The sequence below is a fragment of the Pteropus medius genome, unplaced genomic scaffold (assembly GCF_902729225.1).
Source record: "Pteropus medius unplaced genomic scaffold, Ma_sr-lr_union100, whole genome shotgun sequence".
Lineage (NCBI taxonomy): Eukaryota > Metazoa > Chordata > Mammalia > Chiroptera > Pteropodidae > Pteropus > Pteropus medius.
Window position 1 is genome coordinate 2383658 of NW_024344433.1, and position 26795 is coordinate 2410452.

The 26795-nt window shown below is 50.6% G+C and overlaps 1 long non-coding RNA gene across 1 annotated transcript in view; it reads left to right on the forward strand.

Moving 5' to 3' along the window:
• LOC120610284 (uncharacterized) overlaps window positions 1-26795 on the forward strand; it is a 107765-nt gene extending 80970 nt beyond the window's left edge. Inside the window, exons 3-4 of the long non-coding RNA XR_005654902.1 lie at window positions 14705-14808; window positions 26233-26795. This is a non-coding gene — a long non-coding RNA (uncharacterized LOC120610284). The remainder of the gene's footprint in view (window positions 1-14704; window positions 14809-26232) is intronic.

The following is a 26795-nucleotide window of genomic DNA, read 5'->3' on the forward strand; positions in this document are numbered from 1 at the left end:
CCCACTCACTGCTGCCCTACACAGACTCCAGGTCCTGGCCTGCATCACTCTCCTCCTGACCGGAGCTCGCTCCAGCCTTTCCCGCTGGACGGTCTCCCTGGCTTCACTTCTGAGAAAACCTTTATTTCTCCTTTACCTTTTTTGATTAAACTTTTTATTTTGAAATAATTGTAAATTCATGTACTGTAAGAAGTAAATCAGAGAAATTCTGCACGTCCTTTACGCAGTTTCCCACAAAAGTCACATCTTCCAGAGCTATAGTGTCAGCTCTGAACCAGAATACGGGCATTGCTACGCTTTCACTTCTCCTCACTTGTGTGTGGGCGTGCATGTATGCGCATGTGTTTGAGTGTGTTGGGTGTGCATGTGTGTATGCGTGTATGAGTGTGCATGTCGGGTGTGCACACGTGTGCATGTGTGTGCTTCCATGCGCATGTGTGCACATGCATATGTGCACACGTGTGTGCGTGTGTGTATGCATGTGTGTGTACTTAGTCCCATGGGTTCGTCTGTCCACCACAGCCAAGATACATCTTTTCTTCATCCCCACGAGGTTCTCCCATGTTGCCCGTTTGTAACCACGCCTCCCTCCCTCCACTTTCTACCCTCTTCCTTACCCCCTGACAACAAATAGTCTGTCCTATGCTTCTATAATTTTGTCATGTCAAGAATATTATATAAATAGGGTCTAGTATGTATGCCTTTTTTGCTCAGTATAATTCTCTGAGATTCATCTGCATTTGGGGGTGCATCCACACCCACAATCCTTTTGATTGCTGAGTGGTGTTCCATAGGGTAGATGCACCTGGTTTTCTTTATGGAACCATTCATTACTGGAGGACATCTGGGCTGTTTCCAGTTTGGGGAGATCAGGGGGAGAAAGTGGTCCAAGAGAGGTTGGAGAAAGAGCCTTCATCTCCCTGTCCCCCCCCCACCCCAAATATATGATCAATTGTTATACAGAAGCATTAGAAAATGAACCAGTAATGAACCTCAAGCATTTTCCATGCTGGTGAACTGATTTGACTTGTTTTGGTGGCTGCAGAGTAGTCAATCAAGTGACTCTCCCACACTTTGGTGAGTGATCCTTTAGTAATCAACACTCATCATCATCAGGCTTAACACACCCATTTGCAGGTGGGCCCCCAGCCCACATCCTCACGTCTTCACTCACTTGCTGGGGTGAAGGGCTCTCAGAAGCACCCCCGTCCATGGGCACAGCCAGAGCGGACTGGACTCATTGTTTCTGCTGTGCTGGGCTTGCTGACACCATGCCCCGACTTTAAACAACAACTCTGCCATAGCCTCATTTAAAAGGTATGCTTTTAGAAAGCAGACCCTCCTAACATTTACTTATGGTTAAAGGAGTAGCAGGGAGTAGATTTATCCCTTTCCACAAAACAAACAAAAATATATGAACCTACAAAAAGCTGCTGGAACTAACCAGTCAGTTTAGAAACTATGCAAGATGTGAGATTAATATAAGAAAACTGTTTGCATTTCTATGTACTAGCAATGAACAATCAGAAACTAAAATAAAAATGTCATTTATAGAAACCAAAAAAATAAGAAATACTTAAGAAATCTGACAAAGGATGAGAAAGGCCTGTATACTGAAAACTATAAAATGTTGCTGAGAGAGATTAAATAAAACCTGAATAAATAAAAAGATATGTCATGTTCTGGATCCAAAGACTCTACATTATTAAGATAGTGACTTTCTCCAAGTAGACATATAGATTCAACACGATCCCAGTCAGAAACCCCCAAAGCCTTTTGTTTGGGTCGAAATTGATAAACTGGTCCTAAAATTCAAAAGAAAACACAATAGACTGGGGAGCAGGGGAGCCAAAAAAGAACGAATTTGGAGGACTAACACAACTTGATTTCAGATCGAACTATAAAGTTGCGAAAATAAGACGGTGTCGTTCCAGCATACAGATGGACAAAGAGATCAATGAAATAAAATGTTTTGTGTTTCAGAAGTGGACCTACTTGGATAACCAATTTTCAACAGAGGCCCAGACAAACAGTTCAGTAGAAAAAGGAGACGGAACAAATGGGGCTGGAACGGTTGAAGGTTTACCCGCTTAAAAAATCGAACTTGGATAAACACCTCTCACCCCACACAAGAAGTAAAGTAACTCAGAATGAACCATAGGCCTAATTTTAGAACCTGTAGCGATGCAAGTTCTAGAATAAAATGCAGGAGAAAACCCTAGGCAGTCCGGGAGATCAGAGATGCTCAAACTGAAGCAGAAACTCTGGGTTAGCCAAGCCTTTTGCGATACGACGACAAAGGCGTGACGTGAAAACATCTAGTAAAATCGGACTCCATAGCATTTAAGAACTTCTGCTCCGGGAGAGACACTGTTGAGAGGGTGATAAGCTAGGAGAGCATATTTGTACATCATACATCTGATAACGAACTTGAATCCAGAATATTAAAAAAAAAAAAACCCTCAAAATAAACAATAGAATAAAAGCCTAATTTCATAAATGAGAAAAAGAATCGAGCATATACTTCACCAATGAAGATGTATGGGTGTCAAATGATCACAACATCATTAGTAATTAGGTAAATGCAAATTTACACAATGAATCCCACTGCACACTTGCTAGAACATTTAAAATGAGAAATACCGTCCAAACTGAAATCTGTGGGGCTGGAACTTTACACACTGCTGGTGGGAATGCCACATGGTGCGTCTGCTTTGGAAAACAGACAGCCAACTTCTTACAAGTTCAACATACACTTGCCACGTGACCCAGCCACTGCAGTCCTAGCTCTCTACCCAAGAGAAAGTGAAAGCCATGTCCACACCAACACTCTCGCATAGATGGTGACAGCAGCTCAAAACTGGAGACAACACAAAGGCGCAGTGACATGTAAACAGATAACCCAACAGTGGCACATCCGTAGGACGGAACCGAGAACGAGAAGGATTGAACTGCTGCTGAACACACAGGGACACAGACAAGTCTGGATGTGGTTATGCCGAAGCCAGAGGAAAACACACCACTGTGTGATTTGTTTACATACGATTTTAGAAAACGCAAGGCCATCTACAGTGACAGGAGGACAGCGGGGATTTATAGTGCCATGTGCATATGCTAGGAGAAGAGAAAGATCTCAAGTCAGTCTCTCAAGTTCTCACTTTAGGAAATTTTAAAATGTCTACAAATTTAAGAGAATGGGAAATTCTGGGATAGAATGCCAAATAAGACAAAAGAATCTAACTGAATTATGAATCTGTGAAGTAACTGTTGAAAGGGGCGGGGTAGAAGGGGCTGCCTAAGGAGCCTTGGAGACGAGTGGGGACCGTAAGAACAGATGCACGTGACACTTAAAAGGAAGTCACTCCCTAGACAACGTCTCAGCAGTTCTGGGGTCGAACAGACTCCTGTGACCCTGCTGTGTAGGGGGTGTCCCTCTTCCAGCTGCCCATGAGGACAAACGTGTCTGGACTTACCTGGAAGTGTGTCAATGTCAAACCAGAGTGTCCAGGGCCAATGAAGGAAGCTTCCGGAACAATATGAGACATGACACCCCTCACCCCACACTGGCCACGCAGATGACGTCTTCACCTCTGTGACATACAGTCTCACTTCAAAGCAGAACATCTGGCATCCAGGCCTCTTCTGCCATCTCACTGGCTGTGCGATGAAGGACAAGCCCCATGACCTCTCATGAAAGAAGTGGACCGAACACTTCTGAGGAAGCTCCTGGCCCCGGAGGACTCAGAGTCCCTGTTTCCCTGGGTTAGTGGGGTGAGCTGCATTGGACACTCCCACAGTTGGTCTAAGTCAGGAGAGGGCCACCTCTCTCAGTGAACTGAGTAAACTCTGAAGCGAGAAGGATTAAGGACCAAAACACGTAACAAGAGCAAACGGACAGAAGAAATAAATGCAGGTTGACTCAGCCCCCAGTGATCTTTACTGGGTGACTTCTACACGGAAGTCACTAAACCGTGGGAGGGGGAGAATAAATGTGTGGTTCTCTGCCTAAAAACCTTACATCCTAATCGATGTATTAAGTAATGCTCAGTAGAGGGAAAATGGCCCAGACCGTGTGTAAACGGTAGGACCCTGTGGGCGACAGTGAGGCCGAGGGGTGCTAGGAGGTGAGGGCAGGCCACAATGCAAGGAAGAGTGGGCGGCATTCCAGGGCCGAGGCAAGTGATGGCCTCATTTGACCATCTGCCCCAGGACTCCAGAGGTCAGCCCCGGTCACCACTGTGCCCAAAGCTCCATCTCTAGGGGCAGCCGCCAGGACTCAGGGGATGGCAGCATGTTCTGTGAGGGCTCCCCTAGTCTGAGAGGACGTTGGTGTCACTGGGCAGCGAGGATGCCTGAAAGATAGGCCTGGAGTCCCACTGGTGCTCTGTGCCCCTCGCTCCCCTGTGGACGAGCTGATACTTCTGCTCTTGATCATCATCTGTAACTTCAGCCTCCGTGGACTAAGCGGGAAGTTAGCGAGACGCCGGGTCTCCAAGTTGGTGTGGGAGAGAGATCTCTGCACATGGTCCCACCTGCGCCCAGAAGACAAGGTGGTGCTTGTCTTGCTTTGGGACATTTTGGAGAATTAGGCAGAATATTGTTTCTGCTGAGAACAAAGTAGGTTAGGATTCTGAGAAGAAAGAAGGCTGTTTTCTTCTTCTTGCTAAGGAGTAGTCTGGAGAGGAGGACTTGGGCACTGCACTTGTAATTGCCCAGGTTTACCTTTTGTCCGAACCACGAAACATAGATTAAGTGGTTATAAAGCAGAGCTGGAAGGGGCTTCGACGTTGGTTTTGGAGGCAGCCTGACCCCAGACACCACTGTTCCTCACCCTGGCTTTCTCAGCATCCGCATTCGTTGACTAGTGCTGTCGTAACAAAGCTCCCCAAACCAGGTGGTTTAGAAGAGAAGCACAATGTTCGCTGGAAGTCTGGGACCAGGTGAGGTGGGGAGTTCCTTCTGAGGCTGCGAGGGAGAATCTGTCCAGGCCTCTCCGAGCTCCTGGGGGTTGGTGGCATCTTTGGTGTTCTTTGGCTCGTGGACGCATCACCTCTCTCTGCCTCCATGTTCACATGGCCTTCTCCTTGTGTGTGTGTCTGTGTCCAAACGTCCCCTTTTTGTAGGGACATCAGTCGCGTTGGATTCGAGTCTTATTGTATTTCGGTGTCATCTTGAGCTAACTAATGACATCTGCAGTGGAGCTGTTTCCAATAAGATCACATCCTATGGTCCTGGAGTTAGGCCTTCAGCATATAGATGTTGAGGGGACACATGCATAACAGCATTCTATCTGCACAGGAAGCCAATCAAGGCACAGACCAGGAAAAGGATGAAGTGTACTGTGTCCTTCACTGTGTGGTGCAGCCCTGGGCACGCTCTGCAGGGACTGGCTCCTGGCTGTGCCTGTCCTAGCTAATGGGCAAACTGGAGCCAGCTGTGCCCACAGGGCAAGACATGGTCTGGCTGTGCCTCAACGTCCTCCACTGTGACATGGGGGGGATGATGCCACCCCTACCCTACCCGTCTCGAGAGACCCCAAGAATGTCATTCTGACTACTGATGCTCTGTGCAGTCCCATCTCCTTGGTGTCTTGAGTGCCTGCTGGCAGGGATGGTATCTAATGACTAAAACACATCTGGCCCTCCCCCACCTGCTCCAAGCACAGGCCTCACTGCTGTTCACCTGCCGCCCACCTGCCTGTCCTGCTGCTCAAAGCAGAGGCTGAAACCCACCCGGGTTGCATTTCAGAAGTCTAGGTCTGTCTCCGACTTGTGAGTTGTGGGGCAGCCTTTTGGACTGGGTGCGGGCCAGGTGAGCCAGTCTACACCTGTGGCTTAGGTTTCTCCCTTGCGGCCACCTCTCTTTCCACTGGAGTTTTCTGGAGTGCCTCCAGCCTACAAGATTGACAGCTCACTCCTAGCTGGAGCAGAGTGTAGGAAGCGGTCTTTGCAAACTTCCCCTCCTGCCCCGCCTGCCAGCAGCCTTGCAAGCACACGTGTGTGTTGCCCTGTTTACCCTGGCCGTCAGGCTCTCCCTGCTGCCCTGGGAAAACAGAGTACTGTCCAGAGCAAAGTCCTCACGTGTTTCCTCTCTAGAGGTGGGTCAGCTTTTGAAAGAAAGGTTTCCTGCCTCCCATTACACCCTCTGGTTTCTTCTATCTGTCCCCACCTGCGGGACAGGGTGCTGACCTTCTGCCTCGGCCAGGCCAGCAAAGGCCTGGGACGAAAGCCAAGCTGGGCGTGTGCGACCCAATGGCCACCTCCCGATTCTCCCCTGCAAGCACAGTGCACGGAGGCCCAACCAGATGGGGCTGTGTAACTTGGCGTGTTCTTTCTTCGCTGCGGTCTCTGTGCCAAATTTGGCTGTGTGCCAGTCTGTGGTCCCAGGGTCCGGGTGTTTTGGGAGGTGGGGGCACTGCTGGGGCTGAGGGGACTGTACTTGTGGGCTTGTCTCTGTCTTCTTTTTTCTTGCTTGCTTTGTTCACTGTTCACTGCATGGAGCTGAGCATGGCTGTCCTCGTCCGTGGTCACTAACCCTTTGGTGGCGAGCCCCATGCCTGTGTCTCTCCTAAGTGGCTTCACAGCCACCCCGTGTGCCAAGCGCTGGGCCTGGCAGCATTACTGCCAAGGTCTCTGGACATGTGAACTCCTGTAGGAGTGCTGTGCACCAATCAGCAGGGCCCACTCAGGTATGGAAAACTGTCCCCTCCCTTGAAAACATGCAGCAAAGGGCCTCAGCCCAGAGTCCACCATGCCCGAAGCCGCGGCAGGCACCTGCTCTCCAAAAGGCTTGTGTCCTATGCATTCCAGACATGTGATGAACAGCTAAGCCCGCCATGGTGGCCAGGTTCCCAAGGAGGCAGGAGTCCACCGTCCAGTTAGAGCCCGCCGGCTGGAGTCCAGAGGTGAGCCAGGCCAGGGCGGGAGAGAGTCACACACTGTGGCCCCGGGGTGACAGTGACCCTTCCTGGGTGAACTGAGGCCCGATTCACTCTGCTGGGAGCACAAGGCAGGCTGGCCACACATGCTGGTATCTACAGAGGGTGGTGGCTGAAGGGAGCTCTTTGTGGGGTAGGCTGGCCTCCCGAAATGGGTGATATCATTCCTTGGGGCCAGGGTCCCTGGGGTCAGGGCTAGGTGTGAAGGGGCTCAGGAGTCACTGCTCACTTCTTTTGGAAATCACAGAAGTGCTGAAAAATGCAGAAGCACGGGTCTCCTCACGAAGAGGAGACGTCTTGGCTATTATTTGGTGAGGACACTGAGCTGGCTTGGGGAGAGCTGGTTGTGTGTTCTGACCTGGGACCTGTCCTGAGCTGGGACCTGCCCGCTGCCTGTCCTCACATGGCTCCAACACCCTCCACCTCCCTGCCAGCAGGACAACCCACAGTCTAAGGGCCAGTTACCCCTGCTGACAAACCGCATGTGTCCCCTAGTGAGGACTGTGGGGAACCAGGTTGGCATGTGTGCAGGGCCCGGGGGGCGAGCTCAGAAGTGCGTGTCTGGCCTGACACTGGGACTCTGCTTCCTTCGCCTGCTCTGTCCCGCTTCCCTCGCGTGAGTGCAGGGACTGGGGATGCACATCAGGGAGCGGATGGCGGGTCCCGGTGGGTCCCAGCCTGAGGGGCAGTGGCTGGGTCAGCTCGCCTGCTGCACTCTGGGGAGTAATTTGACCACTGGCTGTGTGGGCTGCGTGATAGTGACACCGCGGTGGGCACATCAGCCCCCGCGAATGTCCTTTCGTAACTGTCATCCTGTTTTAAAAATTTGGAAGTTCGTGGTGTCACTGTCCACCTGTGGAGCTGCACATGATTTCTCAGGAAGGACAATAGCAACCCTCCTGCCGCTGTCTGGCCCAGGCACTACTTCCCACCCTCCAGGGGACAGGGACCAGAAGGAGCCCTGCCAGAGACAGATGCCTGTCCCCCGTGGCCCTGGGGACCAAGGGGCAACTGGAGTGCAGACATGTTCTCACAGCCACGGTGCCTGCTGACAGCCAGGTACTTGTACCATTTCTAGCCCTCACACCTGCTCTGATAGGTGAGAATCACTGAGTCTTTCCCCTGAGGACAACAGGGGTCAGAGGACTTGATCCTGGTCATCCCCCACCCTCCTTCCCCAGCCCCTCTCACGTCTTGCTGGCTAAACCTGTGAAAGGCATCACAGGTCCATCCCCCGGGTCTCCCACCTCTTCGCCCATGTGGCCCACAGCCCGGTCTCCCACCCCTCTAGACTCTATTCAGGGTGCAGAGGGACCTTTGGGAAATGCTCACTGAGCTATGTCCCTCTCCTGTTTGGCTTCCTCTTGCTCTTATAATTCAGCCTCCTCTCTGCATATAGCCAACACCTCCCCTAGGTCACAGCTGTGGCCCATCCCTCTGCCCTGCCCCATCCAGCCTCAGGACCTTGGCACTTGCTGGTCTGCCCTGGTTTGGAGCCTGGACTCTGACTGCATTCCAGTCTCTTCCTCAGGGAGAGTCACAGCGTTGCTCTGGCTCGGGGTCCAGACTGCAGCCCATCTCTGCAAAGCTGTGCTCTCAGGGAAGGCTAGACGCCTGAGGTCTCATATGTGAGGCTGGTCCCACCAGCTCCAGGACCCGGTGCCACCCAGCACCCTATTGTCTGCAACTTGGTCCAAGTGTGAGTCAGGCTCCTGAGACCTGGGATAGCTGCCTCTTCCCTGCACTCAGGCCCCATGGCCAGAAATCGGGCCTCTGTGGTGGGGACAACCGACCACTCTCATTGATGTGAGCAGACACGTTGTGTCCTAAGAGCCTGTCCAGACAGGCTTTCTTTAGACAGCCTTTCTTCAACCAGACGTACTAACACACTTGGATTCTTCTGTTCAATTATGGTGTCATCTCAGAAAGAAAATCTTATAACCAGTGAAGCTTGGCTGGATTGGATGTCCAGTGCCGGCCCATACGCCCTTGAGTCTATGCTTCAAAATTGTTTGTTCTCAGTTTTCAGGCCTACAAAGGTGACCTTGAAATGATCACCCGAGAACAGCCCCAAGTTTGCTGCTGAGAAAAACGGACCCTTTCAAAGGGCTTCCTAGGTGGCCTGGGACAGTAGCCACTTCGAGGGGGTCTTTGAGACAGCAGCTGATCCTTCACACATGATGGCATTTGAGACCCCCAGAGGGCTAATAAGACCGTTCCTGTGCCCTCCCCCAGTGTCACAGCATCCCCATTCGAGGTCTGTACAGCTTGGAGCAAGTCTCTGCTCATTTGAAATGGAACAGTGCAAATTTAAAAATAAAAGAGAGAGAAGATAAGGTTGAAGTGCCAGTGAAGAGATCACCGATGCTGTCTGTCTCCATGGTTTGCCTTCCTGATTTCTCTGACAGCCCCAGTGTCACACTTCCTTGTCATCAATTTAATTTGCTAACATTTTTAAATTAAAATTCAGTGTCATCAAACAGGTCGCAGAGTATGAGCAATATTCTCTTTGTTCTAAAAATCCCCATGTAATGAAGCTGCCATTCACAATTGTTTGCCACTGGGCTGCTTATTAAAAAAAAAAAAAAAAAAAAAAAAGATTCCCAACTAACAGACATAGGTGCGTTTTCACAGCGTGGGGTCTGCAGGAATGAAAACCTCACCAACTTGTGAGGCTGGGTGTGGGGTGGAGAGCGACGCTGTCAGATGCTGATTTGGGCTGATTGTTTCTGAGGCCATGTGACTGCTATTCTTGTGTCCTGTGGTGTGTTTTATAGACTGATGTCACTTTGTGGGGATAAATTATTAGATGAATGTTTATAGATGCATGCACATTTGCAGGGTGGTGGAAACAAGACCAGGAGTCTGTGAAGTTGCAGGAAGAAGCTGTAGAAGGGCCATGAGGACCAGGCGCTGAGCTGTGGCGCCCGTTTCGTGTGACGGAGACCTCCGCATGGGGAGACAAGGCTCCTGACAATCAAACCCCAAGTCCCCACCTAGAGAGGAAGCCAGTCCCTTTCCTCCCATGTCCAAGGGTCTCACAGTGGGTTTGTTTATTTTGTTTGCTTTTATTACCTGAACCAACATGTAAAAATCTAGTGCTTTCTGGCTCCCTTTACAAAAACCAGAAGATCTGGGCCCACAGTGTCCGCCTCCTGCCCCCAGCACCAAGATCCAGAAGTCACTTATTAGCTGTGCCCACTCACTGTCCCCCACATCTTTCCCTTCCGCTGGGTGCTGTGTGTCTGAGCTGTGTCCTTGCCCTGTGGGGTATTCGGATAGGAGGAAAAAGCTTGTTCTTTTACAGCTCCTCATTCCTCGCTGTCCAGTGGCCCTTGGCAACTCACCACAGAGCCTCAGTCTTCCCACCTTTACAACGGCATGACAGTGTGACCTTGGATGGTGCCTGCTGGTACAGTAGAAGGCTCACAGAAGGGCACTGCTACAGAAACAGCCCTCTGTTGTGGCGGGCTGCACGTCCTCAGGGGACACTGCTGGCCTCAAGTGCCTCCCAGAGCACAGAGCAGACCCCTGGGTACTCTGTGCACAAGGAGCCTGCTTACCGTCTCCCCCTAACCAGCTTGTTGGGGGGTGAAGACAGAATCGCTAAAAAACAGGTGGTTCCCCAGCTGTGGTCCTCTCCCTGATAACAAAGGACTTGGGAGATCGGAGGCCGGGCAGGAGTCACGTGCTGCCAAGAGGCTGCGGGACATCTTGAGTTTGTTTGTAACTAATATGGAAAAACGAAGATCTTTTTTAACTTGCAGCAAATCCGACTCCCCGGCAACATCTGTGGTAAAACGCTCTGAGCATGCGCAGTCGCCGCTGGGGAGGGCGCGTTTCCCTTCCGCCAGCGCAGTTCCCCTCCAAACTGTAATCTTATCATATTTAACTGGTTCCACATAAACAGATCTATGTAGATTTTCAGTAGTTTCAGCTGAAACCTGTTAAGAACAGATGTGAAAATGGTTGCCTGGCGCTGATCTGTTTAGATTTATTTTTCCATGAGCAGCCTTTTCTCTCTGCCTCTCCTTGGAGGGGGAACAGCGGAGAAGGTGGATCTGTCACAAACGTGGGTCTACACCTTCTGAGTCCTCTGCAGCCAACGTTTGCCGCTGGTTTTCAAACGTGGTTTGGCCCACGAGGCCATGAACACAGAGTGTGCCTTTGATGGGCAGTGTTTACTTCAGCAAGTAAGTTCTAGACCTCTTTGAACCTTTTGGGTTTTGTTTTTTGTTTTTTTGGAAAAAAAAAGGGAGTGAGGATATAAAAAAACTACCACAACTCAACAACAAAACCAAACGACCTGATTTAAGAGCAGGCAAAGGACTAGAATAGACATTTCTCCAAATATGGCACACAGACGGCCAATGGCTGTATGAAAAGACGCTCAACATCGCTAAGAGTTAAGGTGATGCAAATCAAAGCTATGATGAGACTCCAACTCACACCCAATAGAAGGGCTGCTATGAAAGAAAAAAAGAAACAAACAGAAAACAGGTGCTGGAGAGGTTGTGGAGAACAGGGAGCGCTCATGCACTCTTGGCGGGAATGTAAAATGGGGCAGCTGCTGTGAAAAACAGTATAGAGGTTCCTCAAAAAAATTAAAAATAGAATTGCCTCATGACTCAGCAATTCCTCTTCTAAGAATACAGCCCAAAGAATGAAAAGCGAGATCTCAGAGAGAGATCTGCACTCCCACCTCTGCAACAGGCTTACTCATGACGGCCAAAACGTGGAAACAACCCAAGTGTCCTTCAGCAACAGATGACTGGGTAACAGAATGTGTATACATGACACACAGTGGAATAGCACTCGGCCTTAAAAAGGAAGGACTCTCTGACACATGCTATACCACGGATGAACCTGGAGGATGTCATGCTAAGTGAGAGAAGCCGGTCACAAAAGGACAAACACTGTGTGACCCCACTTATAGGAGGTCCCTAGAGCAGTCAAACATCGAAATGGAAGTGGAGGGTGATGCCAGGGCTGAGAGAGGAGGATAGGGAGTTAGCATTTAATGGGACAGTTTCAGTGTTTCAAGGTGACGAGTCCAGTGGCGGGGGGGGGTGTTATGTGGCACTGCCGATGTGCTCTCTTGAACTGTTACTTACAATGACGAGGACAGTAAAAATAAAAGTGGGGGCAGGTTTTGTGGTGAAGCAAGCCTTGTAGATGGTGCAAGGGCTCATAGTTGGTGAGGGGACGCACACTCGGCCAGATGCTGTGCTCGTCAGCGTGGAAGTTACAGCCAGGGGCGGGTGGGATGAGAGAGGCTGCTGCCCCAGGTCTGAATTTCTGTTCTTGTGAACTCTCCTCTTGCCACAGTCCCATTTCCCACCTGATAGGTTCGCCCAGCACCCAGATCTCCATCGCAGCCTACAGCTGTCACTGAGAGTGTGCCCTCTAGGAATCGTGGATCCCTCTCTCAGTCTGTGCCTCTAGAGTCCAGGGCTGTCCCTCTGGCCTACGTCACCCCGGCAGTAGGCACCAGGTTCCGCCTCGCTGACCGCAGGCTCCATCTTCCTCCCGCCTACAGGCTTCCATCCCTCTGACGGGGCCTGCCTGAGGCATGGGGCAGTGGAGGGCTGAGTGGGGGCTTATGGCAGGTGGGCCAGCCGGGAGAATCCACGCCACCTGGCCATGAGGTCCAGGGTCAACCACTTTGCCCCAGTGTGTCACCGGTAAAACGAGGGTGAGGGCAGAGTTGGGCTTTGTGATCTATAAAGATTCCAGGTTTTTAGCAGCTCTGTCTCCCTGAACTCTGTCCAGGCTGATCACTCGTGCTGGGCACAGCATCCAGGAAGCCTTGCAGGTCTGTATGCCTTAGCCCTAACAGAACATTCTGGCTGAGGGTTAGCACAAGCACCTCTGTGTTTTCATGGGAGCAGGGCCCTGGGGACGTGCCCAGGGATCCAAGTGCTAGAGGGAACCAAGGTAGAGCAGCCTTTACAAGGCAGGCGTTTCTGCCGCCAGACAGGACAGAACTCTTGGCCGTGCTTGGGCTCCTCTGAGCAAGAAGTGGCGACACCAGACCCCAGGGCAGAGCGGCCTGGGCGCATTTGTCCTAATGAGGAGGAAAGAAGGCGATCCAAGCATTCGTTACCACTTCAAAGGGGTTAAAAGAGCCCATTTGGTTCCCAGTTATGACCCTCCTGGCCAGGCGGTGTCTGGGGACAACGCCATTATCCTACTCAGGGAAGAGGCCCAGGGCTTCTGCGCAGGCTGAGAGCTGTGAGGAGGACCCAGCTCTAGGGCCTGCTTCCAGCCCAGCCTCACACGGGCCATCCTAGTGGTTCGTCATTGTTCGTGAAAGCCGGCATGTTCTCCAAGCTTCTCATGGCCCCTCCCAGTTTCTTTCTCCTGATTCTTTTCTCGCCTGCTATTTTTGTTATCTTTTTTTTTTTTTTTTAAGACGTTAACACTCAAAAGCCTTGAGTTTTATCTTGACTCCTGTATTCACTTAGCTTCATTCACTAATCACATTTGTAGCCCCACTGGTTTGGGGCCACACCTCTGAGCTCAGGCCTGACACCTCTAACGGGGGCTGTGGCTGGAATCTCGTCGTCGTCCAGGGGACCTGAGAGCGCTCCGCAAACGAGCCCGGTGCCTCTGCCCAGCGGTAGCCCTTCCTCTTGCCTCCACCTCCTCCATCCGTTCGCTCAGAGTGCCGCCCCGATGCACTGGCGCTCCAGAATCCAAACTCACTTCCACTCACCACTCTGAGGTCCAGAGATGCTCTTCATCGATACTCAGTGGGGTTTCCCCCAAATGACCGACAGCTCCACGGCCCTTCTTTTCAGCCACAAACAAAATGGAACTTAAAACATGTGTGTGCGTGAGCACACTTGGGTGCCTGCCCATCTGATACACACACTCTTAATGAAAAACAGGATGAATCACAGAGAACGGCGATGTGATGGTTACAGAAAGCTACATGAGGCATAACCCATTAGCGATCTGCATTTTGTTCAAAACCGAGATACTCAGGCAGGATAACGCCTCTGTGCGGGAACGCATTCAGCTGTGGCGGTGACTAATAGTGCAGCCGAGGGTCTGCTCGCATTTCCCCCTGTGCGCCTATTTTCATAAGTTACAACTCAAGCATGAAATTGTTTCAGGCTGCAAAGTGCTGTGAAGAGCACAGCAACACGGTGTGGGGAACAAGTCTTGTTGTTGTTACTTAATTTAGTGGGGCTGTTTTTAAGCCAGAGTGGAGGGGGTGTCAAATGGGAGCTTTTTCTAGCAACGTGGTTTCATTAAGCCCAAGAAAGTTTGGGATTTTAGTGCCCTAAGCAAACTTCTGATGCCCACAGGCAGGGGTGTCTCTGGGTACAGGTGTATGTTTCTGTTTGGTACCGGCGGTACTGTCGAGGGCGGACTGTGAGTGAAATGAAATCAGAAGTGTCAATGGCATCAGCCCGACTCACCTGCGCAGAACTAGAAAACTCCTATGCCACCAAGCCAGCAGCTGCCTGGACAGTGGGGCGGGGGGCAAGGACAGAACCGAGATGAGTTACAATGATGCCTGTCCTTTCTGCAGTCCGGCAGGAGAGGACACTATTTCATATGTGAATTTAAAAAAAAAAAAAATTTATTGGAACACGAGACTTTGAAAGATACAGAAAACTACAGAGAATAATTTAACAAAATCTCAAGGACCCATCTTCCAGAACTAGTCATCTTTTGTAATGATGACTCCAGTGTTTTTTAGGTAAAATACTTGAAACATTGCTGATAAAGTGCACCCTTCCCTATATTTTACAGGTGGGCAAAGCAGGAAGCAGGAGAGGGAAGGACCTGGCCGAGATGGACTATCTCTACACCAGTGGTCCCTTGTGAATTAGATCCTTGCAAGGAGACTACAACCGGTAAGAGAACACTACCGACCCACTTCAAAGATGAAGAGCTGGGGGCTCCTGTGGAGGTGCATGAGGGCATCCCTGTTCCCAGACCAGTGCTGGGCTTACGGGACATAACAGGGGACAGGGTATCCCAGCAGGAAGGAGGGGTGCAGAGAGCGCCAGGGCTTCGGTCCTTTCCCAGGCAGTGACACAGAGGCAAGACAGCAACATTTGGGGAGCAGTCCACAGAAATCCATACACTTCATAGGGTGCGTTTTAATCAACACCTAAGTCACGACTCACTGCCGAGGAAAAGCAAAACACCCTACCCCGTGCGGGACTGTGTAATGGCTCTGTTTCTACTGATGGATTGCTCCATCTCTGAATCCTCGCACATCCTTTCTGTCCCCAGATGGCATGTGAACCTTTTGAGAGTTTTTTAATAAGCGAAATTGGACAAGGGCTGAGAACAACCTGGCGTGAGTCTCCTGAGCCCTCCGGGTGCAGCTCTGCAGCGCATCTGGCAGCCAGGTTGGGGCTGCGGTTGTGTCTGTCCCACAGAGCCAGGAGCACTCAGAGAAGCCAGACGTGGCCGGCCACCTGCCGGTGCCTCAGTGGGCAGACCCCAGCGTTCCCAGCACTGCAGACTCCGGCCGTCCAGGGGCTTCCAGACCCAAAGCTCCGTTTCCGCACCAAACAAAAACAAAAACAAAAACAAAAACAAAAACAAAAACAAAAAAGGCGGGGCGCGTCTTCTCCGGTTGGTTGATTTTATCTCCAAGGAGTGTTCGCTGGTCATTTCAGAGAGACTGAAATGAGAAAAACATAAGGCGGTAGGGAGGACCTGTTAGCCTGATTTCGTGGGCGTCTGGGCTTCAGGAGTGCGCAGGCGGTCACCACAAGGGGCGCCCACCTCAGCGCCGGGCGGCGGGGACTGCGTACACACCTGGCAGCTGTGGTTTCTCAGTTGAGCTGCTCCCCAGGCAGGCCTGGGAAGATGCTCTGGGGGAAAGCACCTCCTCTCGGGTCAGTCCTCTCCCTGAGCCCCGCGGGGAGAACTTCCAGAGGCAGGAAAACCACAGGTTCTGGGTGCAAGTCCCTCCTGCTGGCCCCCTCTGACTTGGACAGAACCAGGCTCAGATGCAAGCACCCTGGGGCTGTGTTCAGTCCTCAAAAATCTGTCTAGAGGAGGTTTCTGAGAGGCAGGGCATTCCATCGGCCTCTTTTTTCGTTTAGTTGGGCACGATGCCACCTTTCAAGCAAGACACCTCAAACCAGCAAACAAGCAAACCTAAAAGGACTGGGCAGTCTCCACTACACCATGCTAACTTCCTGGTCTGGTGCCTCAAAGAAAACACCAGAAAAATGGTCTCCAAGCTAGATCGACTCCAGATTGCTTCTGTAGAAAGCTTTCAGCTGCTGGAAAGGTGGCTATACAATGGCCCTGTAAAGAGGAAACTGAGCAGGGAAGATTAAAACTGACTCCTGGGATTGGTTTCTTAAGCTGAGTTTGCGGGGTTCTTCATGTATTATGGATACAAGTCCCTGATTAAATGTATGATTTGCAAATGTTTATAGCTTGTGTTTTCATTTTCTTAACAGTGGTTTTTGTTTTTAATTTTGAAAGACTCCAATATATCTTTTTTTTTTTTATGGGTTATGCTTTTGGTGTTGCATCTACAAAATCTTTGCCTAAACCAAGGTCATAAAGATTCTCTTCTGTTTTCTTCTAGAAGCTGTAGGTATTTCAATCTATGGTGATCTCATTTGAGTTCAGTTTTGTATATGATGTGGCTCGAAGTTCCCTGTCTTGCCTGCTGATATCCCAGCATCCTTGCCATTGTTGGAAAGATGCTCATTTCTCCCCTGCTTTGCTTTGCACCTTTGTTGAAAACCAGTTGACCCTATTCGTGTGGTCTCTCTTTGGACTCTCGATTCTGCAGTTCCATTGACATTGGTCTTATCTTTACTCCCTTGATTGTTGTAACTTTATCATAAGTCTTGAAATCAAGCCATGTCCTTTCTTCAACTCTGTTCTTCGTTTGCCAAGTTGTTTTGATTATCTTAAGTCCTTTTCATTTCCATGGGAGTTTTAGGATCGGTTTCTCAATTTCTACAAAAAAAAAAAAGAAAGAAAAAAAGAAAGAGAAGAAAAAAAACAACCGGCTGAGATGTTGATCAGAATTGCAAGGACTCTGTAGATCGATGTGGTGAGAATGCACACCTTGACAATACGCTGGGCCTTCCGACTCGTAAACATGGTATCCAGTTAGGCTCTCTTTCATTTCTCTCAGCAATGTTTTATGATTTTCAATGTCTAGATCTTGTCCATCTTTTGTCGGTTTCACTCTAAATTTTTTACACCTTTTCACACTATTGTAAATGGCGTTTTTAAAACTTCTGTTGCCAGTTGTTCATCTCAAGCAGACCGAAATACAGTTGACTTTTGCACATTAACCTTGTTCCCCGAATCTTTACTAAACTCATTTTTTCAGCTCTAGTAGCTTTTGGTTCTGCAAGGTTTTCCACAGAGTCCCTCGTGTTTTCTGCAAAAAGAACAGCTTTACCTATGCATTTCCAAGCTGGGTCTCTCTTATTTCTATTGCTGGCCATGCTGCACTGGGTAGGGTCTTTACTACAACGTCCAGGAGGAATCGTGTGGGTCTGTCACCCTGCGAGGGACATGTCGATCTCCTGCCACTGAGGACGATGCTGGCTGCATGTTTTCAGCACATGTTCCTTCTAGGGTGATGGACTGCCTCTCTATTCTTAGTTTGCTGAGAGTTATCAGAACTATTTGTTGGATTTTATCTAATGATCTTCCTGCATCAATCGAGACTCAACACAGTTTACTAGTGTACCGTTTCACAAGTCTGAGTGAAGTGAGGAATGCTCACCTCTCTCTACCTCCCGTTACCCTACCTGTTTATAATATAATTGTCTTAAATATTCTTCTACATACATTTAGAATCACATTAAACAGTGTCAGAGTTTTTACCTCAACCGTCAACATGGTTTAGAAAACTCAAGAGGGAAAGGAATGACTGCTATCTTTATCGGTGTTTTTGCTCGTTGTTTTCTGTACTCCCTGACGATGTTCCGGGCGTCTCTCTATTACCGCTTCTTTTCTGTTTAGAAAACTTTTAACCATTCTTACGTAGTATGTCTGGTGGTGGCAAACACTCTTAGCTTTTCTTTTTCTGACAATGTCTTTATTATTTTTTTTTTTTCAGCACTTGAGAGTATACTGGCCTCCACGGTTCCTATTAAAACTGTCATTATAACTGTTAGGTAAATTGTCGTTTCTCTCCATTTTCAATACACATATATTTTTTCTTTTTGTTTTTCAGAAATCTGACAGTGCCGTGTGTCTTGATATATATTTCTTTGGGTTTAGTCTGTTTGAAGTTTGCTCAGCTTCTTAAATCTGTGCTTGTGTTTTTTGCCAACTTTGGGAAGTTTCAAGCCGTTATTTAATCGAGTACTTTTCCAGTTCTGCCCCCTTTTCCTCTCCTTCCAGAACTCTAGTGTCACAGAAGTTAGATCTTGTGTTGTCACCCCACAGGTCCCTAAGGCTCTGTCTACTGTATCCAGTGCGTTTTCTTCTCTTCTCATCATGCAGCCTGGATATGTAATATCGCCCCATCTCCATGTTCACTGCATCCTTTCTACTCTGCTGTTTGGCGCCTCCATGGAGGCGGGTTGTGGTTGTGGTCGTTGTTTTGGGCACCGTATTTTTTAGTTCTAAAATTTCCCTGTGGTTCCTTCTATTTTATCTTTCTTGCCTGCGACTTCTAATTTTTTCATTTGTTTCAAGCGTATTTCTCATTGTTCTCTGGAGCATTTTTATGATGGTTGCTTTAAGATATTTGTCAGATCATTCTAACGTCTCTGTCACCTTGGCGTTGGCATTTATTAATTGGTTGTTTTCATGCAGTTTGCGATTATCCCAGTTCTTGATACGATGAGGGATTTTCTGTTGAAACCTGTATGTTTTGGGTGTTCTGTTGTGAGAGCGGGGATGGCCTTTTCTGACACTGCTCCGGCAGGAGAGGCGGGGGGTACGTACTGTCCAGGTCCTCCACTCGGCCTCCCGCCTTGGTAGACACAGAGGTAAGAGACAAAGGGGTCTTTGTCTTCCTGCTGGGTGGGGGTCAGAGTGCTGACCCCGATGCCCTTGCCTCTAGCTGTCTGGGTTCATTGTTTATTTGATTCTGAATAGAGGGGACCAGTGACCTTTGGGGACATGAGTTTGCAGAGGTCAGGAGAGATCTAAAAAATAGCTAGAGGACGTTTCCTGGGTGGGTGGCAACAGACATGCCAGGCTCTGCGACAGGAACCTCCACGGGTGTCCTTGTGGAAGGAGGATGATGGTGGTGCTTGTTGGGAAGGAGCCAGGAGTCTGGAGTTGGAAAAACCTGGGTTCAAACCGAGACTCCACGCTAATGCCACAAATGGCAGGAGTTTGGACAAGTCGTTTAGGGCTCTGGCTTCCTTCTCACATGTGCAATGGGTCACAATGCGTCTCCCTGGAAGGTGACAGTGGGCACCGGGAGGTCATGCCCATGACGTGCTCAGACAGTGCCGGGCTCACAGCAGCCGCCCCATTGCGTGCTGGCTGTTGTTTCCATTTGGTTGGCTCCGAAAGGTGGCAGGCTCCATAGCCCCAGAAGCTAGACCCGAGCCTAGGCACAACAGTGTGGTAGGGGCAGGTAGCCTAGTTGGTCCGGACTGGGGGCCTAGCAGAGCCCAGGACCTCACAGGGACCTGCGCTCCCCCATCGGAGAACGGAGCAACCTCTGGGGCTCCCAGCCTGGAGAGGTCACTCCAGGTCTCTGCTTCAGTAGCAGCAGTGGCTCCAGCCTGAGAGCAGTTTCCCCTGGCTCTAAGACCTATAGCTGTCGCCTCTCGGGCCCAGAGGGGACTGAGTGTGGAGAAGGGGCAGGGCAGGCTCTCCAAACACCCGCCGATGAGCTTGGGCGCTAGCCGTCGGCACCAGGCAAAGGCCAACCTCACTGCGACTGCAGGGCACTGCACACCCACTATACCAATGAGATGGGTTTTGCAAACTTACTATAAACAGATTATATTTCTTATCCTAATGTGGCTGTTGGCTACCTGCCCACAAATTTTCGCCTTCAGGGGAAAAACAATTGCTTGAGCTGGGCATTCAGCACCTTTACTTTTTTTCAGGGCTCATTCCAGTTTCCCTTTACCCCCAGCACACACAAACACACGTACACACATGCACACACACAAACACAGAACATCACCTATACACACAGACACACATGTTACACGCATACAAACACACAGAGAGACACATGCATACATGTGCTCACACAGACATGCGCGCACACACTCGCCCTCACCTGCATGTGCCAATCGTGGGCCTCCCAGCCCCTTCCTGATGCTCTTCCTCCACTCCGTGTGCTGGGGGGACAGTCCCTGATACTACGGCTGTGGCGCTATTTCGGCTTTTCAGGAAAAGTCCTCCATGTGCACCACACGTTTTCATTTGACAAGCTCACTCTAGCTTCTGCTTCCAAGCTCTCTTCCCTTCGGATTAGCACTTAAATGGCCTACTTTGTCTATTAGCGTCTGATGTAGCTTTTACATAGGGAGAGTGAAGCTCAGAGCAGGGAGATCACCTACCCAAGATCCCTACTGGTTAGTGGTAGAGGATTCTGGACCCTCCCCCACAAGCCAGGACACTACGGGGAGGGCACCCCTTCAGCACCTGGCAGTCTCCTTGAGGCCAGCAGTCCAATGCCCAGAGCTGACTGGAAATGTCCACTGGGTACACTGAGGTCCAGCCAGCCAGACATGACAGCCCTGGCCGTGGGACCTGTGCTAGCTTCCACTATACCGTAGTGACTTCTATAGAGAAACTCAGGTGCAGGTGTACACAGCCCCTCCTCTCTGTGTCTCTCTCGCTCCCTCTCCTTCCTTTCAGAATGTCCTCCCCAGCTCTAACTAGAAAAGCAGCTGCAGCTCTGCTTTCTGCTCAGTGCGGCAGATGCTCCCTGCATGGAGGAAGTGGGTGCAGACAGGTACCCAGGCTGGCCCGTGGGGGCTCAGCATCAAAGGCTGGGAAGCAGCTCTGCCTCCCCATCCACTGGCAGGTCAGAGGTCTCGCAGGGCAGCCCTGTTCGCCACCTTAGGCACCGGCTACTTTGATGCGCAGGAGCGCGACAGTTTTCTCTGGATCTTTCCCTGTGTGAGAGGTCCCATGAGCAGGCAGTCTGGGAAAGAGATTCTTGTCAGAACAAGAGCAGGTTGTGCAGCTGCGGGGTGTGTGTGTGAACAAGCCTGGTGTCGACATGGACATGGTACACACATGTGCACACTCAACCTGCACAACCACAGCACATGTGCACACTCACACCTGCACTCACAGTCGTACCAGCACAATCACAACACATATGCGCACTCATATCCATATAACTACAGCACACATGCACACTCACACCAGCAAAACCACAGCACATGTGCACACTCACACATGTACACACATAGCATGTGCATACACACAGCCTCTGTACGCACTCACACTCATATATATGCACGCACATGCACACACCTGCAAACACTCACACATGTTCATGCACAGCACTGTGCACGCATATGCGCACACCTAGCACATACATGCACTCACATCTACACACACTCACACATGTGGCGCACACAGCAGGCGCACACACTCAAACATGCGCAAACTCGCCCCGTACATAATCACACCTGCGCACACTCACACCTGTGTGCACACAGCGAGGCTCATCCACAGAAGGGACACTCCAGGACTCTCACTCAACACTTCATTGGCTCATCTAAAAACAGTCCCTGCTGGGCGTTTGTAAGAGTGACCAGTCTGTGTTCCTGTCCCTTCTGCGGGGACCACGTGACAGCAGGCCTCTGTAGGGCCAAGGAGAGCCCGAAGTGGGGCTGGGCCTTCCAGAGGGGCAAGGATGGCTTTGATACCTGTGTGCGGAAACTCGCTCCTAGCATGCACGGGCAGTCGGATGGCCCTTGAGTGTCAAGGTGACCACATTTTGTTACACGCAGGGTAGTGGATTGTGCTGCTGTCAGTCTGACCAGTTGCAGGATGTTAGACATTTGTGTTGCATTCCGCCGTCTGCAAATATGAACAATGCTGCCTGACACCCATCCGGGCCGTGTGCTCACACCCGTGTGAGAATGTCTGTAGGCGAATTCTCAGAGGCAGCGTCTCCAAGTGAAAGGAAAGTGTGTCTGTCGCCGAATTGCCCTCCATCCAAACGACCGTTCTCCAAACACAAAGAGGAAGAGCACCTGGTTCCAGACACCACTTTGAACATAGCACGGGACCACAGCGGGATGGTCTGAAAGACGAGAGGTGGATCTCAGTGTGACTGTTGACTACCCTTCTCTTTCTGTGAGCGGTGGCGAGCTGTCTTCAAATGCTTGGCTGTTCACGCTCCTGCCCCTGCATCGCCTTGGTTCACACCGCTTCTCAGTTTTCCATTTGACTATTGGTCTTTAATTGATTTCTAGGAGCCTTTACATATTAGAGATATTTGTACTTTGCAATATTAATTAAAACAGTTTTTCTCAGTGTGACATTTGCATTTTGAATTTGTTTATGGTGTGTTTGGCCACATAGAGAAAACTTGGTTCTTTGGTGGTCATTTTCAACCACTGTTTTTCCCTTTTGGTTTTGTGCTTTGTGTTTATGCTAATAAAGGCATTCTTCCCTCTGAAGTGAAAAAGTAATGGTTATTTTCTTTTGCTTTTATTTTTTTTTTTTTTTTTTACATTAAATACTTGGCTTATGGAGATTTTGTTAAGATATATGATTCAAGTATGGAGTCACCATTTTTTTCTCAAATGGCTGCATGCCTGTTGTCCAAATACTACTTCTTGAATGACCCTCTTTCCATGCTGGTGTGAAAGCCACCCGGATTCTCTCCCCAAGGCCTCACTGGCACCCACCATCCCTGGGGTTTTTACTCTAAGGAGCAGACGTGCCTTTAAATGAGCAGTAAGCACGTGGTGCATCGCTCAGAAGCTCAGACCAGGAAATGCCCCCAGAGGCCTGTTTTAAATCTCTGGTTTCAAACACAGAGAAAATGGTCTCACTATACAAATGTTACCTTCCTGTTTGCTTAACTCCCACCGCCGAAGCCGCCTCCTTGCAGGCGGCCTGATGATGTGGGGGCGGGCAGTGCTTCTGCCCAGGAGTAAGAGGTCAGGACATCTGGGAAAGAAGCTAACTCAGAGTGGCTAAAAAAGGCTTTTATTGGTCAACGCCTGAACAGTCGGACTGGCCAATTCAACGAAGTCTGTAGGTCTCAGTCGCCTTACTCCTCTGTCTGCCTCTTTCGGGCTGCCAGTGGGACCCTCCCCTAGAGGTGGCTACAAGCAGCTCAGCTCATAGCCTTCCCTCTCAGCAGACCGGGTGACATGTCCACTCATGCCCACTTCCAACACCCTCCTCACTGACAAAGAATCGGCTCCTGCTTGGAGACCCACCCTCCACTCCAGGGTCAGATCTGGTCTGTGTCACTGGGTCACCTTCTTCTGAACCCAGCTATTACAGCACTAGTCCACTGAAAAATCATTTAGATCTTATTGAACTCTGATGAAGCGACTCCTGGACGAATTTTGCACCTGCTCCAGGGCATCACAGAGTGGCAGGGTGGAAGAGTGCAGAAATAAACCTAGTGTTCATTTTCCAAGAAAGATAGAATGTGCCTGAGGACGATGTTGAACCCCTCCTTCCAAACCCTGAGTCTGTTGATGGTTCCCATCTTAAGGAGAAAAAAAGAAAGAAGGTACCACACCCAAACCCCGTGCAGATTCAAGGCCTCTCCTTGTAACCCCCGGAAGAGGGGGTCTCTGCCCGTCTCCTGGCCCCGGATGCCCACTAGCAGCTGGGAGGATCTCTCCGAGGGTCTGAGTGCGATCTTGAGTTCCTTAGACTCAGAGTCCTGATCCTTCCCAGAAGATGCAGTCCCTGAGGCAGACAACGTGCTGTTCCGAGGACAAAAACCGGGACACACCCGGTGTGACACCCATCAAGTAGGTGTGGACAGATATCCCGGCCCCTGCAAAACCTTATCTCTTGCAGGACACGCACAACCACCTTCTCCAACTGTCTCATGTAATTTGAGGTTCCCAGCAATTAAATGGGCCACTTGACACTGTCAGGACATAGTGCAGGGCATTTTGCTCCATTTGACTTTGTTGAATTTCAGTGCCACTTTCACATCGTTGGGAATAATATTAGTATGGTTACCTATCTGTTTGTGGTGACGAGTGATAAAAATCCAACTCAAACGGGCCAAAACACAGAAGTGCATCTATCAACTGACTCAGAGAATGTTCTCCGAGGGCTGACCACCAAGCAGTTGGGTCCAGAGCTCCGTGAATATCACCAGGACTGCGGTCTCCTCCTGGCTCTGCTGCTGCTTCTTGAGGAAGCGAGATACTAGTGGCAGCACCCGGCCTAGCCCTGGGCCCCAGCCTGCAGACCCCTGTGAAGCAGTAGGACCACGAAGCGGGGATTGGCCCTGGGAGTAAGGTCCAGACCCAGACAAGGAGGAGCCCCATCTTAATTCAGGAGGTTTACTTTCCCCAAGAGGAGAGCTCCTGTGAGCCCACCGGAGCATGAATGACATCGCAGACACCCCCAGACACAGCCCCCACTCCACCATGAAGGGCAGCCAGACCTTTAAATGCAGCTCCTTCCAGCAAGACGGCCCCGCTAGCCATGCAGGTGGACGCCCTGTGCCTGCCTGCAGATCCGCGCTTCCTGGCTGGACTCTAGACGGATGTGTGCTCGACCCCTTCCCATGCCCCACTCAGTGTAGTGCTGAGGGCTGCTGGTGACTGTTCGTGTCTTCACCCTCAGACCCCACCGTGCCTACCAGGCGGGCTTTCCACACCCGGTGGCTGGCCTTGGTGTCACCTCTCCACTCTGCCCGGTGGGCCTGCAGAATTGGATTGGCTGTTTGCCTCTCTTCCTCTGAGATGGACATATGCCCCATTCTAGTATAAGTCTGCTCACTTACTGTGGTTGTGGGATGACACTTCTGCCACATATGGCCCTTTCCTTTTTGCCACTCGATGTCCCCTTGCGGCACAGCCTTGACCATGGTGCAGTGTTCCAAGAATGGGAATCTAGGTGCTGTGGCCCTGCATGGAAGCGGTAAGGTGGCCACGCTGTCATCCACAGCGTCCCCTCTGCTGGCCTGAGAGTCCGGAGCCGGGCTGAGTCCAGCAACCTCGGGAGCAGCAAGGCAGCCCCCATGCCCCGCAGAGGCACTGACAGTCCTGCTCCTGCGCTGGCCTCAGCCTGTCCCTGCAGCCTGGGGCTGCACTCTTCTGCCGACTCCGTGCACATCTCCGTAGCCCACTCTTTTTGCCAGAGTCACCGGGAGCCAGCCCTTCTGCTGCCCAGCGCCCTAGCTGAGGTTCTGATGTTGGCTGCGTTTTTCCTGGTTTTATAGATTTGTTTGGGCTTATTTCCTTCCTCCCTCTGCAGTTTCCATCTAAACCCTTTCTGGTCACGCTGGCGAGCCTCCTGCAGCACGCTCTCCCCAGATTGGTCAGTGCATCCTGCTTCCCTCCAGCACCCTGCTGTTCCGGGGTGGGTCTGGGCAGTGATCCAGGAGACACAGCTCTCCATGCTGACACTGTCCCCAGGCCCAGATGTTCCCTCCCTACATTTTTCCTCTCCTCTTTTCTCTTCCAAAGTCACAAACTTGGAATGAATACACCACCTGTAACATCAGTCCCTTCCATTTCTTCCCCAGAACTTCAAAGTGAATCCAAATGTAGTGGATTTAGACTCAAAGACTATTGTGCTTGGAAGAAAACTTAGAAACCATTAAAGGCCTTTGCTCAGTGCCACCTCTGATCGATTGGTTGTGGCTGACTGGGTTTCCCCTCTGGGCCTGGGAGAGGTGCTGGGAAGGATTAGTAATGTCTGCACAGGCCTGGAGGAGGAGTCACAGCATGTGAACTGCTCACTATATTCCACAGCCTCCCATGCATTTCACACGTGAGGAAACTGGGTCACACACACACACACACACCAAGTTGTCTAAAGCTAGTCAGGAAGCCAGGGCATATTTGGGGACTGAAATCTCGGTTGTGAGACCTTCTTTATCAATGACAACAACTTCTCTTTCACGCTGGAGTTCATCAGAGTCCACCTGCTGATGGTAGACATGCCTCCAGTCCCCAGTGCTGACTCTGTGCTCACCCAACCTGAATACATTACAGCAGGGCCTAGGAGGAGGGTGACACTTCAGGGCAGCTGATGCCCCGGGGCGGGTGGCAGTGTGGAGCTGCGGGTGTGGAGGCCACCCCGAGAGCTCACTCAGTAGTGTAGACTTTATATTAGACTGTAGTTGGAAAACTTCCGAAATCGCTTTGCAAATGGAACGTGCTCTATTCCATTCCAAGCAGGAAGAAGACAAAGCCGGGGGACCTCCCCAAATGCTAAACTCATCACACTGGAGATGGGAAGTCCTATCCAAATCCAGACCTGGCATGACTGCTTAAAGTTTGCTGTGGGGAGCTGGGGACCAGATGTCTTAATCCTTCTGCGAAAGCCAGCTCCTTATTTCAAAATCCATCCTGTTTGACCATCGAGCCTTCATAAAAGCTGGAATGCACGCTGGGATGAGCAGGGAGCAGATAGCTCCAGGGACCTGGTGGATGCCTGCAAACACTCGCCAAACCCTGGGCCAAGCAGGCCAGCACAGGGTCCCCGCGAGTTGCTTTTGAGCTGCTTTCGGGGAGGAAGTGCATAGGGATTGGGACGCAATCCCAGGGGAGTCCTAGGAGTGACAGCCTCCTGTGTTATTAAAAGCCGGTTGCTGGCAGAGAAAGCCGCCTGCCTGCCATGTGGGCAGGGGCCCAGCAGCGCTGCGGGCAATTCCAAGCCAGTGCTTCCAGCCGACATCAAACCAGCAAAGAACACCACTGTTTTTTAGCTGATGAAGCAGAACTTTGTCTTTCTTTCT